This window comes from Maniola jurtina, chromosome 16 (assembly GCF_905333055.1).
Source record: "Maniola jurtina chromosome 16, ilManJurt1.1, whole genome shotgun sequence".
In the NCBI taxonomy this organism is placed as follows: Eukaryota; Metazoa; Arthropoda; class Insecta; order Lepidoptera; family Nymphalidae; genus Maniola; species Maniola jurtina.
The window spans coordinates 3291896-3313114 of NC_060044.1; the positions used below are offsets into that span (position 1 = coordinate 3291896).

Below are 21219 nucleotides of genomic sequence, written 5' to 3' on the forward strand. Positions count from 1 at the left end.
CTTCATCTAATTATTTGGGTATATGCAGGATCACGACTCTTGTTATGAGGAATACTGAGCGAAACATAAAGAAGTTCTAACATTATTTGCTTGACTGGATGTGATGCAACACAGTTTCCTAATTGCCTGTTTAAACTCCAGTTTTCACAGCAAAATAAACTAAAATCGTTAAATGAAATGAAATTAGAAAGATAATAAACTAGAAGCAACATAATGCAACTTAAAGTAGATTTAGACAGTAAAAGTGGTTGAAACCGTGTCAGTTTTTATAGTGGCTAAACTATAAAACTATTTTAGTTTCAAATTCTGTAAACTCTACGACTTTTTGTCAATATCTTGTTATCTACAGCTATTTTTACTCCCAGAATACTTTGATCGTCATCATCTTCATCGACAAACTGAAGCTCGGTCAGCCGGGGAAACCTATTGCGTTCATACGCAATACTCCTCATTCTAGAGCACTTATGTAGTCCACTACCTTACATCATCGAACTACTTTCACCTTTCTCATCCAGGTACCCCTTTACTGGTTAACTTGTCTTCGAGGATCAAGTTTGGAAACTCGTAAAGAGATCCTCGTTGTAGGTGACCGAAAAATGCTACCCTTTTCTGCACCACCAGGTACTCTACCATCAACCAGTTCGGAAAACAGATTCTACTAAGAACTGAGAATATTCACTTAAAAAAAGCCAATATTAATTCAAAATATGAAACGTAGGTGTACATGCGACTAATGCGCGGTGAGACCGTGCGACTGACTTGCTACGAAGACCACAGTGTGTAGAGACTCTAAACTATAAACACAAGCTTCTATGATTAACTGTTCATTATAATCTCCAATCGCCGTTTTAGAGCGGCCATTAAACAAATCTTTTTTCTATCTGAATGTTTTCATGTCTGACTAAAGATGAGCACACACGGCCCTCAGAAGGCGCAAGAGTACTTCATTCATTTTTCAGTAATGAAAATGCAAATAATCTAAGCAGCATTGGGGATACCGTAAATATGTATAACTAGGGGATGCCCGCGGCTTCGCCCGCGTGGATTTCGATTTTTTTAATCCCGTAGGAACTCTATGATTTTCCGGGATGAAAAGTAGCCTATATCCTTTCCCGGGATGTATCTCAAGTCTGTACCGAATTCCATTAAAATCGGTTCAGCGGTTGGGCCGTGAAATCGTAGCAGACAGACAGACAGGCAAACGCACTTTCGCATTTATAATATTAGTATGGATATAAGTAAAGAGTAGAGATTCTGTACTGCTGTTGATAACGAGTACGGATCTCTACTGACACCATCAGGATTTCCTCGATGTGTCTTATGCGCAAAATCTTCTAAATGTGTGACCAAAAATGTTTGCGTTTACGTCTTTCGGCTCCAAACTAAAGGCTGTTGTACGCCAGAGCTACACAGTGTGGAAGTCCCTATAGCCAGTCCAGCCTTGGACGTCTATCGATTCTAATGATGATGATGATTTCTTCAGCCTTTAGGCTCTTACGCCTCATGCCTGCGGATCTTGCGACTCGTCTCGTATAGTATGCGATCACCTTTAGGACGGCATTAAACAAATCTAAATGTTTTTCCGTCTAATTTAAATTAGTTCCTTAGTTTATATGAGTTCAGTTGTAACGATCCGGTAAATGTATTCTGCTACTTTATTATTTTATTTCTTTTTATTTTTGGATTCAACACTTTTTATTATTGTACCTAGTAAAATTTTCCGCGGTATGATTTTGAAATGAAACAACACAAGCTTTGGCTATGGTCCACGTCCATATTTTTGGCAATAACAATCTTAAAATAATATGACATTTGTTTTTTTAAATATCAGATTTAGTTACACGGAAAATAGAAAAAATAACAATGGGTTGCGTTGGAAGCCGTAAACTGGGTAAGTTATGTACTTTATGGACACTCCATTTAAAAATTATAGGGAGGCAAAGTGGAAGCCAACAGTTAGCTGGTCGTCTAGTGAGGACACGCCCTAATGCTTATCACATCACAGCCGGAGTGAAAAATTACTTCACAGGGTGGCAAATTAAAAGGTCACTGACCAGAAAATTGCTCGGACCCCGCTAGATACGAGCTTTGATTAATGTTATCAAGGACGTTATCTAGGAAACTAAATTGGGGTCAACCCTTCGTGTGTTGGCCGACATTTTTATCTGTATCGGAATTTAAGGCTTCAAGATTTTAAGCGCAAGTAAATTGAGTTTTGTAGCCATTCTATTTCTTCATTTCTAAGCATATCCTCGAGTTTCTAGTTTGTTTTTAGGGTTCCCTACCTCAAAATGGAAAACGGAACCCTTATAGGATCGCTTAGTTGTCTATATCTGTCTGTAAGTTTGTCTGTCTGTCGTGTCTGTCAAGAAACCTATGAGGTACTTCCCGTTGACTTAGAATCATGGAATTTGGCAGGTAGGTACTTATGTAGGTCTTATAGTACACTTAAAGGGAAAAATCCGAAAACCGTGAAGGTAAGTGCATATAACAGAAACATTCGAAAAGATGACTTTTTTTAACATATTTGACATTCTACTTACCTACCTATATTATAAATGCTAAAGTTTGTTTGTTAGTTAATCCTTTAATAAAACCACAAGGGAGCAACTGAATGAGATGAATTTTTGCAAAAATATACATAACTACATAACTAAAAACCTGAAAAGCGACAGCTTGCTTTTTATCCCAAAAAATCAATGGTTTTCACGGTATTGTGAAAAATCTCAGTCGCTAGCAACATCTAGACTTCAATAAAAATCCGATGTGAATACCAGATTTCAAGTGTTTTAACAAATAAAAGAAGAATCCAGGCCGTGATCAATAACGGAGGCTGCAAACAAGCTCGTCTTTTAAAAGCTATTCAACAACCGAGGACGCCACCTAATGACTTGGGGTAGCGCACTGTCTCATTAGGCTTTAACTACAGTCACCACACTATCGGAAAACTAAACAACGTCCCATATTTAGGTACATATCAAAAAATACTTTTTAAAGTATGGCTACCATGCTTTATTAACTTCAAAAGGAGATCTAGCAAAATAAATTGTATTTTAAAGGTATTCCACAACAAAATTGCCACAATATCGTTGCAGGGGTTAGTGAACTATCAGAGTAGACTTTAAATACAATCATTACAATCGGAAAATATTGACGTTAGTACGGAAAAACTTTGCTTGGCCTTATTTTTCTCATTTTTAAATATGTTTAACCAAAACAACAACAATGTCTTGTTAGGTAAATATTTCTTTTATATGTATAGATCTGTAATATTCAAGTAGTGAATGGTTGTTTTAAACTCATTGATAGAGTATAATAATAGATTTTAACATCTATGACATTAATTAGCAAGCGATAAAATTATATACATTCTTACGAATGGATTTCGAGATAAGTTATTTATGAAATACTTTTTAAGTTCAATTTAATAGGTTTAAGAAATCTATTAAAAAATCCTGTAAATCAAAACAATAGGCATGTTTACCCTACATTGAACTTTGCCACCTGATGAGTTACGAGTATGTAACACAGCTGTTGAAGTACCTACAGTACAACCAAATTAATAATGCGCATAGAAATCTTCGTCACTGTTCGGCAACGGTCGTATGATACACATGATATTGACTCCTATTTGTTTATAACAAGGTGCAAAATGCAAGTGCATTGTTTAGGGCTCTTACGATTCAATGATTCGGAATACGACAATTAGCGAAGATCTGCATGCGCATTATTAATTTGGTTGTACTGTACATATCGGTCACTGACTTCCACGTGTATATAGTTAGTGAGCTATAATACTACTAAAATGTTTGCAAAACTCACAAAGTAGCCCGTGTAGTAACTAAGGTACCTCGCACACTACGCGGCCACAACCGCGTCTAGTAGCCGGAGCATCCAGGTAAAGTGTCATAATTTTTGCATAACTTGGCTGTAATCCAGTCTGGCTGGTCGTTGCAGTCAAGTGCTGTCGTGCATAAAGTAGTGTAGCCATTTATGGGATGTCTCTGCCAAGTACCAGATTGACGCTCATTGATGACGAAGCGCTGGCAAAATCTAAGCTTCAAAGTTTGGAACATCGGCATAAAGTTACCTTCTATTGGTATTTTAAAGGATATTTTTCGGAGAGTGTGTTCAAGAACTTTTTGACCTGGTTCTTCCTTTATCTTTCTGCTATCGTTAATACCGCGTACGTACCTACGGGTTCTGACCTTGTCAATGCTTTCATCGTCACGGTCTGCGCCTGTACATAATCGAAATTTCACGGGCACGTATGAAGCAATATTGACGAACCGAAGCTACTCGTTTCCAATTAATCCGCTGGGATGTCCTTCCGGCATGAATTTTCCCCTTCATCTTTAAATCAAGAGTGAATAGACAAGGTATCTTCTAGGCAAGCATGCTCCATCGTAAGCGGCATTATCACTTGCCAGCAGGTCAGATGGCAGTCAAGAGCTAGTCTATAATTTTTTTTAATTCACAATGCGTAGTGGGTTTATGATAATTTATACGACGCTACGGCCACGAGTCGTATTGTGGCCGCGTAGTGCGCAAGGTGCCTAAAGTACGTAATATTTTCGGTAAAACTGATCTTTCAAATAAGTAGATAAATTAATTGGTAGTTTGACATGACAAAATCTCTCTTTATAATAAAAATTAAATTAAAAATTTAAAAAACCCCCGACACATAAACCTCTAAAAAGTAAAAAAATAATAGGTAAGTATGTATGGGCCCTTTAAGAATAGTATAAATAGTAAAGTTTTTATCCAAGCGCTCGTTGCGCCAGGGGACCGCTACCTATCGTAAACTATGAAAGTCATCTGTTGTAGAAAGAATAGTCTTTAGCGGTCCCCCGACGCAACGAACGCTTGGATAAAAACTTTACTATTTATACTATTCTTAAAGGGCCCATACATACTTACCTATTATTTTTTTACTTTTTAGAGGTTTATGTGTCGGGGGTTTTTTAAATTTTTAATTTAATTTTTATTTCACGCTTTTTAAACTTTTATTCATAAATTACCGTTTATTTGTGCCATTCTAAAACCCAATTTCTATAATAATATAAATCCAATAAGGCAGCTAATATCTCTTCAAAAGTAACATCAATGTTATGTTAATTATACGTTCCATGAAATATTTTTGACCGAACATCACTAAATCAAGAATTATCTGAATGACTCACATAGTTTAACACGACCAAAACGAAATATCTGTTTCTAACATGTCGTTGCTTTAAAAATGTACCCATTTTACGTAGTCGTATAATAGTTCGCTTTTCAAGATATACCTACGATTAAATTGAAATCGACTTTCATCCGATGAAATAAAGAATAAAGTGGCTTGTATTTCATTTTGTTTGTTATTGCATGTCAAAATTTTATTTGACATAACTTTCAAAAACCGGTCAAGTGCGAGTCTGCCTCACACATGAAGAGTTCCGTACAAGTTTTTTTTTATGTAATGACAATTCAGTTGTCGGATTTTTCACTTTACTTGGGCCACAGGAGTAGAGTGGTTGGGCTATAAGATATTGCTACCTGCCTTTCATGATTCTACGTAAACGGGAAGTACCCAATTTATAAGTTTTGATTCTCTTGAAAGATGACACACAGACAGACAATGAAGTGGTGAAGGAAAACACCGTCAGGAAACCTGCATGCTTAAGAGTTGGCCATAATGCTCCCTCAAAGGTGCGTGAGGTGTGCTAATACGTGCTTGGCCAGTGTGGTAGCTTCTCATTCTGAGAGGAGACTTGTGCTCAGTAGTGAGCCGGCGATGGGTTGATCCTGATGATGATGAATTTTAAACGTATTTTGTCAAAGTAAATAAGCTGAGTTCAAGCAGATAAAATAAAAAGAAGGTGCGCCTAATGCATCATCCAAACCTGCGCGACAAAGCGACTACGATGCGGGAACCTCAGCCGCGCGGAGGGTCATCGCCTCCTACGATATTTAATGGTGCCATGCACACCTACGCGACTACAACAGTCGAGGCTACATCTTTTTTTTTCTACAGATACCTACTGAACCCTAAAAATAGTTTGACTATGGTTTGGGTTTGGGTTGATTGTTCGTGGCCTTTGGTTGACTGTTGGATATTATAATTGAATTGATGTTTTCTCGCTTTAACTGTGATTATAATATTTTATAAATTAGAAACTCCGCGCCTACGATCCAAAGTATCGGAGTTTTCCAAAACATTATTTTCAAATAAATAATTATGTATCTAGGCAACGTCCATCTTGACGGCTTGACATTTGCCAATTGACATAATATTATGAACCTCTGTTACAATAGTGAAAGATCCCAGGGCCACCAGCCGTCACGTATTTTCTGACGAACGAAATGTGGACGATTGAGTAGTGTTAGTATGTACAAAGAACGCATGCCTACGGACCTGCTAGCTTAGACGGCCAATTTTCAGGTATCAGGTAATCTAGGTACATAAAAACATTACTTACCTCACGTAAATTCTCCATTTTTTTTTAATTTTTAGCTGATTTTTTTTTAATATTAATAATTAATTGACATAAGTAAACTATAAAAGAGTGAGAGAGAAGTCAATATATATCCTAATACATGTCTTACTCAGTCTCATGCGCGTAGATAATGATGCCCTCGCGCTCAAACCCACAGAGGCATTAAAATTGAATTTAGGGGATGATTGGCCCTCTGGATCGGTCTGTCTTCTTGTAAAAGGTTTTAAAATAGTTGTCTGGTGGACATATATAAAAATGGAGCATCAGAATTTACGTGCAGTTAAGTAATTACTTATGTTGGGAGCTTTAAAGCGTCTGCAAAGCAATACGGCCGACGCGGGAAGTGTCTGGGAGTATTGGCGACATATTTTTAAGGATGTTGCCTAAAATATACGTAAAAATCAGTTTGGAGAATTTACGTGAGGTAAGTAATGGTTTTATGTACCTTGATTATCAGATACCTGAAAATTGGCCGTCTAAGCAAGCTAGCACGTAGGCTAGGCATGCTTTCTTAGTACTTACTAACACTACTCAATCGTACATATTTCCTGTGTCAGAAAATACGTAACCTCTGGTGGTCCTGGGATAAAAGTAATAAGAAAACCAGAAAAGAGCTGATAACTTCCAAACGGCTAAACCAATTTTTTTGGATTATAGCTAAGAACACTCTCGATCAAGCCACCTTTCAAACAAAAAAAACTAAATTAAAATCGGTTCATTCGTTTAGGCGCTACGAGGCCACAGACAGATACACAGATACACAGATACACAGATACACACGTCAAACTTATAACACCCCTCTTTTTGGGTCGGGGGTTAAAAAACAGATTTTATAGATAAAATTCACCAATTTTCCTAATGGCTGTCGCTTGTATGAAAAAATGTAGAGCTCCAAAAAGGAGGAAATGGTGTAAAAGCGGGAAAAGAGACATTAGTAAATTAAAAGTGTAACAAAGCTTTGTATACTTTCAATGAAAACGTGCTGGTCTTTTTGAAGTTTCCTGTAAAATTTAATTTTTGGTAAGTTTTTTATACAACTTTTTCAAGTTAAAATAATAATTTTAACTTAAAAAAGTTTTACAAAGACCTTTTAATCAATAATAATTAAAGTCAAAGTCAATTTATTTATTCCTTGTGGATACACTGTTTACGTGGAGGATGTATTTATTTACTAAATGTAATGAAGTGGTAGTAGGTGATAGGTGAAATACTTCGAATAAAATACTAAAAGTAAACTGGCCTTGATAATGTCGGATTACTATTAGAAAATTAGAAAGTTACTTTAGAAAATGTATGTATGTATAAAAAACCTTAAAGCAACATAAAATAACGTGTCCAAAGTATCTATCCGATCTATAAAAAAGTCTGTTCGTACCATTACATGGAAACAAAGACCATGCTAACATCCAGACAGACACTAATGAGGGTTCGCAACAAAAACCACAATATGAACGACGAACGGCCATTACGTACGTCTCATCTAACATGTCTGGTATACACTGTTCTCAATTCCAAAAACATTTTGAACCGATTTAATTACATCGTAAAAAAATATTAAATTCTTAAAATGAACAAAATCACACTATACCTAATAGAGACGCTATTTGAGGCAGAAATACCTATTAACATGCCCAAGAACATGAGCTACTTTTTATATTTTGTATAAAATAAAACAAGTGTAAATTAAAAATTTATAACACCCCCCGAAAAGTGAAGGCTACAGTAACTAGAAAAGAGCTGATAACTTTCAAACGGCTGAACCGATTTTCTATAGGATTATAGCTAAGAACACTCTCGATCAAGCCACCTTTCAAACAAATAAACTAAATTAAAATCGGTTCATTAGTTTAGGAGCTACGATGCCACAGACAGATACACAGATACACACGTCAAACTTATAACACCCGTCTTTTGGGTCGGGGGTTAAAAATAGGTTTGTTATATCTGCACCTATACTTATACCTAGAAAAGCTTTAGCTCAGTTTTCATGGTAGTTGGCACTCATGGCAGAGCGGTCTTATTTTTTTTACGTAAACAAACTTCGGTCTATAAAAGCTCAAGAACCCATAAAATCTTCTTTCTGATAACTTGTAACGAACGCTGCTAATACGTGCCCATCTGATAAAAAGAGCTTCGCCTTTCGTCCATTTATTTATAAGGTCAATCACGTTATCGTCAAAGTGCAGGGAAGGTAAACGAGGCACGGGGGCGCTCTCGAAGATACGGCGAATAAATAGGCTTTACGATACTTCGTACCACAAAATTAGGGTAATCGATCTTTAGAGCGGAGTTACAAAATGAGCACCCAATTTTGGGTTGATATTCTTATCACAGCGTGGCTGGTGTTTTTTCCTGCTTTCTCGAACGCTTTTGGTTCATTAGTTGTGAAGAACTTGAAACTTTTATATACTGTAGTGTCTTATGATTCTCTCATCGGTTCGGAAAACATGTTCTACTGAGAATAAATCGGCCAAGTGCGAGTCAGACTCGCGCACTGACATTCCGTACCCGGGTATTTTTTCCAACATTTTGCACGATAAATCAAAATATAATAATATATAAAAATCTGTTTTAGGATGTACAGGTAAAGCCCTTTCATATGATACCCCACTTGGTAAAGTTATCTTATTTTGAAAATTGAAACATATTTTAATTTTTTTTTTAAATGATGTTTATTCCTGTATTTGTGCTATAAGACCTACCTACCTACCAAATTTCATGATTCTAGGTCAACGCGAAGTACCCTATAGGTTTCTTGACAGACATGACGGACAGACAGACAGACAGACAGACAACAAAGTGATCCTATAAGGATTCCGTTTTTCCTTTTGAGGTACGGAACCCTAAAAACCGGTAAGAAGGAAGCCATGAAAACGTAGCTAACATAAAAACAGACAACACATACACACTGTCGCATTTAAATATTAGTTTGGATAAGAATAAGCTATATTTCTATTTCTATGTAGATTTACCACGAGAGACTTTCCTGTCGTCGTACATGTCAACGAGATTCCGAGGGACAGTAGAATACGTATGAACAAGATTGATTACTGGTCCCCAGGGAAGACGACAGCGACTGACGTGTGGTTCCAGCAACCATATATTTGTAGAGATCTTAGGCATAATTTTTTTTAAACTAGCATTTGCCCCCGACGTCCTCCGCGTGGATTTAGGTTCTTTCAGCCAATCCGAATTTGGCAGCGTGGTAGTCTATGGCTAAAACTTTCTTTCTCTCATTCTGAGAGGAGATCCACCTTGAATAGTGAGCCGTCGATGGGTTAATCATGATGATAAATCCTAAGAAATTTTTAATTTCCCGTGGGAACGAATTTCCAGGTCAAAAAGTAGCCCATCCCTGGGATATTTTGAAATTCGATGCACAGGTAGCTTGCAACATGGGAACGGACATAGGCTACTATTTGCCCCGGAAAATCTATGATTGCGTTCGGGATTTTTAAAAAAACCTAAATTAACGCGGGTAAAACCTCCGGCATCACCTAGTTTTTAAATCTTTTTTCTAATGATTATTACCATAGTCAAATTACAAGAAAACAATAAAATTGCTAAAATCATCAAAATATTCCTGCTTACACTTATTATTGATACACAACATAGCAGTATGTGTTATAGAGCGTAAGTAGGTGTGCAGTAAATGTAGAATATGTATATTGTGTTTCTTATTAAATAAATAAATAAACAACAAATGAGTTTTGTTATAACAGATTTTATGTAGTATGTAAGCACAGTTTTGGGCACAATTTAAACTCGGAAAGAAAAAGTTCATACACTTCATCTATTTGTACAGGCACGAGGGATGAGACGCGAAATAGGCATAGGCAACAAAGGCGTAGCACAATGAGTAACGCAGGCCTGCGGCGGCTTTCGTAATTAAAATCTGCCTTTTGGTTCGCTATAGTCTGGCTCACGAAAACGAGCGGGGAAAATAAGAGTATCGATATAAAAGTATTTTTTTATCCTTTTTTTTACTGCTAGAATGCATTAATGTATTTTAGTAAGTACAATTTTGCGCATATTGAAAACTTTGATGGTTTGCGTTTCGATGAAAATTTGCTTCCGGTTTACCAAAGCTTTGCAACGAATCAATTGACACATCGTTCATCAAAATCGGCCCAGTAGTTTAGGCGCTATGGAATCACACACAGAATCTGGGGTGATCTGGGTACATACATACCTACATACGTACATACATACATAGACTGCTAAAATCATTACCCTTTCTTTTAACTTTGCCGCAGTCGGGTAAAAGCATCGTGTCTGCTATAGCTAATAGTATGACCGTCCACAAAAATATTTCAGTAAAGCTAACTAGGAAAGTATCTAGTTTAATTGAGTGTAGGCAAATATTCCCGTAAAGGCTATTCTAAATAAGATCGGGCGGAAGTAGGTCGCAGGTATCGAGTCGGGCGAGTTGCCAAATCGATTGCTCGGCGCTTCTCTCTGAAGCCTAGTGTTCTAGGATTATCACGCTCTCTATTGCAATAGTGTCGTTTAGAAGTGTGCTAGTAGGTAGGCTAAGACCGATTCTGTTAAGAGATCGCATACGGCCCCAAAGTGTTCATAGCCTAGTAGTTACAACATCGGCCCTATTCGGGATGTCAAGGGTTCAATCCCGGCAACACACCGCTAACTTTTCGGAGTTATGTGCATTTTGAGCAATTAATTATATCACTTGCTTCAACGGTGAAGGAAACCTGAGAGTTCTACATAATTTTCTCAAAGCCTGTGAGGTCTGCCAATCTGCACTGGGCTAGCGTGGCAGAATATTGCCTAAACCCTTCTCATTCTGAGAGGAGACTCTTTCTCTTTGGGCTGACGATAGATTGAACATGATGATGGTGGCACGATCATAAGACGATCACCTACCACCAGGTGAGATTGCAATCAAGGGCTAACTTGTATCTGAATAATAATAAAAAAACGCTCCATAAAACAAGGAATCCTTATACTTTCAGCATTGGATAACATACAACTTCATAAATAAGTTTGATATCTTGCAAGCACACCCTCCATCAGCTAAAATACAAGGATAAGGCTCTTGCGACAGGTTTTGTGGTATGCGATCACCGTTATAAGTGTCCTAGCAGATACGCTAAGACCGTGTCTATTAAGATACGAGGTAATGAAGAAGGAATGCTTAAACGCTCAGTTTAATGTCTCGACCACTAGCCAGTAACAAATGTACCTGACCGCGCCAAAACGCTGGGAAATTCTTTACTACCAATCGTTAATACTGCGCTTTGTCTCCTAAAGAAGGGTAACCTAAGGATTTTTCTTAGAGCTAGTTTTTGTAGCATTGTTGAATGCGTATCAATTATTATATTCGTGCAAAGTAAACTTAAATATTTACACTCTTCTTAATTTTAATTTTATTATTTCCCAAGTAGAAAGAAACAAAAATAGATAGGTAAAGAAATTTTAGTGCTATTTAAACAATTTTATATTTTTAAACATTTAGCTCGCGGCTGACACATAAATTCACCAGGTTTGACTGGTTTGACTGTTTAAAACTGTCAAACTGTGTCTGTCCTTTTCAAATCACATTAGTAAAAAAAAAACATTCACATTAGTTAAGTTGTGATCAGATGAACACCATTGTGAAAATTACAGATGGAAATAAAGGCGAAATTACTGTTGGAAATATTATATTATAGCTTCGATACTCGTCTCAAATCACGAACCTAAAGATCATCAGGGTAGAAGTTTATTGGTCATGTTAGAATCATACTTAAGCTTAGGCCTCTCAAAGTCTATAGCCTACTTACTTTCGAGAATTGGCTAAGTATGTATCGAGTTCGGTATCGAGTTATTGGGCAGGCAGCCAAATCGATTGCTGGTACTCCAGAACATAGAGAGCTTAGATTATGTTTCATTTAATTGAGACCGTGTCCTTTGTAAGTGTGTAAGTGTATTGTTTAAAGTGCAGGCTTAGAATTAGACATAGGCTTAGGATAGGCTTGCTCTCGACGCTTTTGCTTTAAAATGAGACACTAATTTATTAATAGTCTAATTACCATAATATGATATTCCTTATGATAGTTCCTTACTACTAACTATACATATATAGGAACTACAATTTAAGGTATACATTATATCTAGCTATATATATAAGCCTCGCAAGAAATGGTTACGAATTGAACAAAAATTAAAAAAAATGTTTCAAGAGAAAACTAAAAATCCCCCGACACAAAAACCTCTATAAGAAAACTAGAAAAGAGCTGATAACTTTCAAACGACTGAACCGATTTTCTTCGATTGTAGCTAAAAACACTCACGATCAATCCACCTTTCAAACAAAAAAAAAAACTAAATTAAAATCGGTTCATTCGTTTAGGAGCTACGATGCCACAGACAGATACACAGATACACACGTCAAACTTATAACACCCCTCTTTTTGGGTCGGGGGTTAAAAATGTTGTGATATTTTTAATATAAATATATAGATTTGTAGCTTTCACACATTATAAACTTTTTTACCATTTTTAAAATATAAATTAGCTAAATCCAACCTATCGATATTTTATGATGGAACATCACTAAATAAAATGCTGATACTCAGTAGCAGCACTAATAATATTAAACACGCGTAAGAAAATTCGATTCGTTCTAGAAGCGACCCCAAACCTTTTAGCAAAGTTATACATTCTAACCCTTGCTAACCTTTACACACAATATTTCATTAGGGACCTTGATAAAATTGGAACCTAACTTTATTTGGGACCTATAACTGAATTTGTTGTGCCAAGTTAGGACTTGTGACTTCATAGGAGTTTGTATAAAATCAATCACGAACAGTGTAATATTTTAGTAAAAAGTCGACTGACCTATGTTCTATTTCGGTAAACAAATGAGCTAAATCATAATATTTCCAAGTTATTATCCTCCTTATCCTCATCATAATATTCCTCATTGCTGAGGGGTGATAATAATAATATGATGGGCTCCAAGATCCTTCTGCATACGATTCGATTTAGAGGACGATTTCGACTCTTAGGTATAATTATAAGATGTTAGTGATAATAATAGCTAGGATTAAGCGGCTTAACGTGGTCTTCGTAGCACGGAGAAAACGAAAAACCCAAAGTCAGACGTCTAAAGTCGGTCGCCTATCCATATTATTGACTTAGGTCGACGTTGCTTACCTAGCGCCATCGATTGATTGCTATCATTCAGATATCACATTTTCCACAATTTTCCTATTGTTCTTCAGTCTTCATTAAAAAAAATTAGATAACGGATAGTAAGAGTAAAGTAGTCCCACAAGTGGGATTAAACTTACCACGTTTGGAAATCAGCACACCCCTTAAACTAAGCTTCAAAATAAAGTATACGGTAAAATAACAACCGGAACTAGAAGCTTAACGCGCTTTCCAAGGAACGTGAGTAGGCAAATTTTATACTAACAGAATTCCATAAATTCGGTTACCAATTCAGGTCAACATTGATTGAAATAGGTCAACGTTGACTGTTGATTGGAAACGCAATCGTTTATTTTATAGGTAGGTAGAGTCTACTTTGATTCAAATAGTTCACACTCCACTTGAATAGGTACTAATGGATAAAATTAATATCATTTTTAATGGAAAAAAGGCAATTTACTTTTATTTTCTTGCATAAATTCGCACACATCGTAAAGTTAATTCAGCAGAATGAAATTAAGCACAGTTTACAATGTCCGCCCGAAGCGCCAATGATTGATGAAGGTGCGAAGGATTGAGTCATTAAACAAGCGAAAACCACAAGCTGTTAAATATGCTCAATCTTTGTAACTAACAGATTTCCAAAGATCTTCTTCGCAAACCTTCCTATGGCTGAAAGCGTTTACAGTATACATCATTCTGAGAGAATTTGAGCAACTTCTTTGACCTCATCTCAGGTCATTCTTAATATCGCAACCATTGTCAAAACCGTACGCCATCTTTTGGGAATGGACTACGCTTGCTCTGTCTTGGTTCCAATCAAGAGCTTATCTCGCTTTTTTGTTGGGCTTTCTTCGCAGAAAGTCAAAGTCAAATCATTTATTGAAATTGAGTACTATTTGTACACTTTTTGATTGTCAGTTGTTGTATTTGTAATATAATGATGCAGTAGTGATAATTAATTAATTAAACTTAGAAATAAAGCTACGAGGGTTCCAAACACGCCCACCTCTGGTCAACGACGACCCTATCTACGACATCTGATTTGCTTGAAATTACTTGAGTATTGACTCACGATTGAAATGACTTCAATCTAAGCATTTGCACTCACGATTGTAAAATATGAGAGCTATTTATACGGATCGTTAAACGAGTTACAGAAATACCATATACCTAATTTAGCAAATAGAGATGGTAAAAATCTTGAGTTGGATATTTTTTGAGCCATTACTCACACGTTTAAGAGTTACTCGGAGCAGCTCAGTTTATGGCCGCACTGGAAATGGCCGATAAACGCTTACGTTAAAGTTTACGACGTCAGCATTTGACAGGTCGGCTGGCAGATGATGCGATTAGTAGCAACGGCTCAGCCTGAAGAAATTTATAAAATTTACCCTCAGTTACGGCAGAACTTCTAGTAAATTAACTAATAATTTAGAAACCTTGCCTTCTTCCTCTGATCTTCCTGTCAAAGTCAGGTGTTAGTTAATCAAAGTTAGGAAAGGGAAGAAAATTATTTCCCTGCTAGAAGCCAGCCAGCTGCAATGACGCAAGGGACTGCCCACAGCTGATAAATTGGTCAGAAGTTAGATCTATGTTGAATAACACTAATTAGAATCGGCGATTATCTCAACCCATGTCCGGCCTCTTACTAAACGTGGCTCTTGTGTCAGAATGAGGGCGGTTTAGGCCGGTGTTCACCACGCTGGCCAAGTGCCGGTTGGCAGGCTTTACACAACTATGAAAACATTATGGAGAACTCTAAAGTATGCAGGATTCCTCACAGTATATTCCTTGACCGTTAAAACAAGTGAAATCGATTTAAACAATAATAAATAATCATATTTCTGTTATTTTTGAACATTTTTTAAAAATAGCGTAAAATATGCAAAATAAATAAATGAGAGACAATAATAAATAATTTTTATTTGTGTTTTACAAACTTATTTATTTCATTTGAACTTATTATTCACAGTAACGAATGGGAACGATAATTCTGCATAAGAATGAACTGTGTTGCAGTGATCATCGCCCTCCAATTGCTAAAATAGCCCTTCTGGCATAACAACTGCCAGACGCCAGTCTGATGGACCGCACCTGAGACCATGTTCATGGTCAATCCTTGGCACTTGCAGTTGTTTGATGATTATATTGTTATAGTAAGTAAAATGAAGTTTATGTTCGTTCGTTTATGATGTAAAGTAGATGGTTCATCTAAGAAACTAAGTTGAATAATGGACTAACATAATAAACTAATAGGAAATAATAGTATCTTGAACACCTGCCGTATCGTTAGATAATTCTTACAAAATACATAGGTCAATAATGCGCATGCAGATCTTCGCTAATTGTCGTATTCCGAATCATTGAATCGTAAGAGCCCTAAACAATGCACTTGCATTTTGCACCTTGTTATAAACAAATAGGAGTCAATATCATGTGTATCATACGACCGTTGCCGAACAGTGACGAAGATTTCTATGCGCATTATTAATTTGGTTGTACTGTAGGTTATCTAAAAACCCGGTAGCCATTAGGCTACCGAGATCCAAAAGTGTATAAAGATAAATGATAATAAACTAAAAGGAACCCCGGCGATGGATAACCACCTATTCACGTTAAAATTAGCGGCGTTGAATAATAGGCAGGAAACGGATCTAGGTCGAGACGGTGAGCTTTTGATGGCGGTCGGTTGCGAAGCCGTATGATTTGTGTCAATTGAGCATTAGCTCGTACTCGTATGTCGACTCGAGACGTATTGATTTCTTCTGAAAACGAAACGAACGGAAGCTGCACTAAATCTGGAACGTCGGATGTGATAGGTATATACCTAATGTCACATTATGTAATCATAAGACTTCATCTTGTTATATTTATTTCAGTGACTAGGTATATAGGGCAGGCTTCCGATCATTGACAGGTATACCTAATATACTTAATGATTAGTTTAGTAGGTATTATAAATATCATTAATACCTATATGATAAATATGTATGCAAATGTGCTTAAAATAATTGTTTCGCGAAGCAATAAACTTTGTTCAAAGGTAAACTTTGGTCAAAAGCTTATGCTCCTTCTACCTATCAGACGGCAGATATATGTAAACCATATTATGGCCAATTACTTTGATTAAATACCTAAATATTTACTTCCTATAACCAACACCCAGCCTGTATCTACCGCCTCTCTGCGACTCATTTGAGGTCGTCTGGGGTCTGCCAACACTACGCTTTCTGGTGTAAAGTTGCACATCTAACACGTTGGGACCCGCTCATTGCCGCTACAGCTTGACAACCCGTTGATCTTTGTCAGTAAGTCTGGTTCTACGAATCTACTAGAGAAAATCCAATCACACTTTGTATTATGTTAAATGGTGCTATATATATTAGACTTTGCATAATAGATACAGCTATTGGACGAATAAATAAAACGAGCACAAACGTTTATGCAAAACCTTTTAATATATTGGGTAGTTAAAAACCACTCACAACATTTCCAAATCTCCGAGGCACTATAAAGCTAAGACGGTCAGTTTGTACCAGGGGAGGCATCGTGAGCAGTTCTTAAGTCATAAACTTTGAATTTTATTTCAATAATAAATTAGACTGGGCACTTAAGAGCATTAGATATTCACAAAGACATGCGAAGACGATTTACAGTTTCTTTTCCCAGTACAGTTTTAGGAATACGTATATTTTTATAACTACACCCAATTTTTTTTTTTATTATTAAAGCTTACCAAGAAATTATTCAACAGACAACGGACAGAGAGATAGACAGACAGACAGACAACAAAGTGATCCTATAAGGGTTCCGTTTTTCCTTTTAAGGTACGGAACCCTAAAAATTAACATAGCCTATTAACAACTCCAACTGATGCCTACGTGGCGTAGTCACTCTCATTGTATTTCGTACAGTAGCAGTTTTCTATTTAAGCATTGCAGTTTTCATACTGTATTCGCTGTCTCATTTGTCAACATTTTATGGTAGAAACAAATGTTTCCCTAGCTGAAAACGTGACTAAATAGAAAGTAACCAAAACGCTCGCAACAATACATAACACGAAAGCTCTAAATAATATTTCAAAAGGACTGAAAGCAAATGAAATATGCCGCCATTAAAATAGCAAACTAGCATATAAAATGGTTACGGATAATGCATTCAATCAGAGAGTTGTCATGGTACCTAGAGCAGCAGTGTCGCAAGAAATTGACTGGGACTTCGTCTGTGTTGGTGTTAGCTGGCAAGCGTGTTCTGCCTTTTTGGAGTGTTTTTGTTTTTGTTAAAACTGACTGGAAAGCGCTGTAAGGGGGTGCGTATGTCAGCGAGCGCCGGCACAGACGGGGTCCATACTTGTATAGTTTAACTAACTTGTTACAAATAACTACAAACTTGTCATTGGCTAATCTTTGTAAAGCCAGACGAGAAAAAAAAAAGAAATTGACTCAACTTGACTAATGTACTGGTATAAGTTAAGCAGTCGTGCTTTGCTCACGATGGAACGGAGACTATAGAGTTTAACGTTAGATGTTGTGTGTATGTGTGTGCGATTTTGCTACATTTTTGTACATATCTCTTTCTAGGCAGACGTGCTTAAGCTATCTAATCACTTACTATTAGATGTGCGGTGATAGTTAAAAAGTCGGTATCCTAATTGGGGGGTCCACGGTTCGGCTCCGGGCAGGTATCTCCAACTTGCTGATCTATGTGCGTGAAAGAAATTGTATGAAGTCTGCCAATCCGTATTCGGCCAGCGTAGTCTGGCTAGACCTTTCTCATTCTGAGAGGAGACCTATACTCAGTAGTGAGTCGGTGATGGGTCGGTGATGATGATTATATGTGATTGCAGATGCTAACCTATTTTTTTTAAAGAAAAACAGCAGTCGGGTCATCTGATGTAAAGTGATTACCGCCGCCCCATAAAGATTTGTAGAGCACCAGAGGATTCGCCGCTGCCTATATAATTATTATTGAAAAAAATAGTTTTTTTGGCGACTTATAATAGGAAGATCTGCTTCTCTATAGTTAAAACTCTAACTCAATGCATTGAATGCAGGCGGTGCGGTGTCGCGTGGAAATTTAAATATTCGCAATACTGCATTGTCTATTATTTCAGGTGATTTATATTCGAAACTGTCCGAATACGCTAACGTTGCTGAATTAGAATCGATTAGTTTTGTAATTAAACGTATGTTCAGTGATGATGAACAAATTTTACCGTTGCATAACAAATTCTCATTCCCAATTAATTCAATTTGAATAGGTATTGGCGTCGATTCTCATGTTTTGCCCTAAACTAAATTTAGAGTATCTGCATCGTATTCTTTTTAATAATGCTAAAAAGGGACGGAACATGAATTTTAAGTTTTTACACTCGTAAATTTTAGTGCACGGTACTTTAAACACTATGCTCGCGACTGGCAGCTGAAGTCACGAGGTTTGACAGATAAATTGCTAAAAAAAAAAGAATAAAATATATCCCATAACCGACCGACCACCAAAATTAATTTGTGAAAGCTCAATCAAGGATTACTTACGCCCTGATGTTCTCAATTACTCCACCCTTAAAAGGTAGCAAAATAAAGTTATCCGTGAGTAATTACAGACTGCAGCCTCTAAAGCCCCACTCAGACGGGATTATCGTGATGTTGTGGAACAACGGAACTGCTTGAGATCTCAAGGGCTAAGTAGAAACAATAATACTGTAGTGCGAAACTAAACTATTACCTAATGTATTCAGTCCATCGATGTTTCAGTCCTTGACACTGATACTGTAATAATGGTACTTTTAAGAGGGCTCTCTCCGTCACTCGTTTCATACAATTGTAGTTCCAATTACATTTGAATATTAAGCAACCAAAGTCCATGAAATTTTGCAGACATATTCTAGAAACTAATATCTATGTCTGTGGTTTTCCAGATTTCTGTTAAAATATTCGGTTTCAAAGTTACGCGATCGTAAAAATTTTCACACAAATCTTTGAGCCCCTGTAATTTTAAGACTACATATTTTTAGAAAAATCTAAAACACCACAGACACAGATATTAGTTTCTAGAATATGTCTGCAAAATTTCATGGACTTTGGTTGCTTAATATTCAAATGAAATTGGAACTACGATTGTATGAAACGAGTGACGGAGAGAGCCCTGTTAACGTTGTCGTAATGAAAAATACTTGCGAAACCTACTTAAGTATATCCGAGTAGAATGTCTGAGTAAAGGCGGAAACAAATTATAAGACTCGAGTAACGGGCACGTTAAAAGGCGACGTGTGGCCTAGTTGTGACAACGCATAGCAATCGATTACGATTGTTAAGCAAAGTTGACCCAAGTCGTTAACTGGATGGGTGACCGACTTTGGGGATCCGTATTTGGCTTTTTTGTTGCCTCCGTACTTCGGAGAGCACGTTAAGCCGTCGGCGTCGGTCGCGGTTATTATCACTAACATCTGATAATAACAGTAAAAAACCTCTGAGAATCGAAATTTATAGTCAGTTGTATGCGGAAGGATCTGGGAAACCACCGCATTACTATCCCAAGAGAACTCCTGCCATTATTTGATTAATGGAAAGGAGTCACGACCCTCAGCAATGAAGGAATACGACTGTAAAGAAACGGGCGCATCCGTCAGTCCCAGCTTATCGGTACCTGGATAATACATAGTACACTGAACTGTGCAAACCGTCGGACGTAAGATGCGGACGTCACCTTGAGCGCTCGGACGTCCGTGGATGTCGGAGAGGTATCTCGCAAGACGACTGTGCACAGTTGTCAATCGCGGTTGAAATCTCGTCGGTTGCCGTTGACGCTTCAGCAACTGCCGTCGACACGCTGGCAACGAAATTAGTTTCAATTGATAATGAAATCAATGTCGTGAAACTAATTTCGTAATGTAAATCCGCTTTATGTAATTTTTCACACACCGAACACGTAATTCGCACATCATTATTGTTATTAAGGTTACCATACAAGTAAATATGACTTTATTGATGTTACTGTTGCAGAAACCGATCAGGTAACAATTTAATAACATGAGATAATTATCGTTATGTGAACCTAAAAATAAAATGGGGTATAGGTAGTAGGTATTGTGACAAATCACATGGATTGGTATGTACATATTAAGAGTCATTGAAAACACGACGAAGATTACCTTGTCTTCCACCGTTTGAAGATGTTACATTTAATTTATCAGAGTGGGAGGAGAGGAGAGACATAAACGGAAGTCGTAAAGAGAGCTCTTAAAGGCGTTTTGCGACTTGGGACGGCGTTATGCTATAAAGCATTGACTGTTTATAGAAATCGAATGTGCTGGTAAAATGTTGAACGAGTGCTGTCATCAGTTTGCATGTTTTTAGTGTTAAGATTTTTATATTAACCTAAAATAGAGATTTTGTATGTAAGTATTGACGATCTATAAAATGAAAAACATTTCGATGAAATGAAATGTATTTCTTTCATGAAGGACAGTTTTGGCACTTTTAATACGTGAAGACGATTCAAAAGGCGATCTACTGAGCAGAACTGGCGAAAGAGGCAGTTACTCGTTTGGAAAAGCAAAATCTTACAATGTATAAGATAT

The 21219-nt window shown here is 37.0% G+C and overlaps 1 protein-coding gene across 8 annotated transcripts in view; it reads right to left on the reverse strand.

Moving 5' to 3' along the window:
* The window catches only part of LOC123873151 (uncharacterized protein CG43867), a 386310-nt gene that overhangs the window by 289848 nt on the left and 75243 nt on the right, over positions 1-21219 (reverse strand). The gene's annotated exons all lie outside the window — the stretch shown is intronic.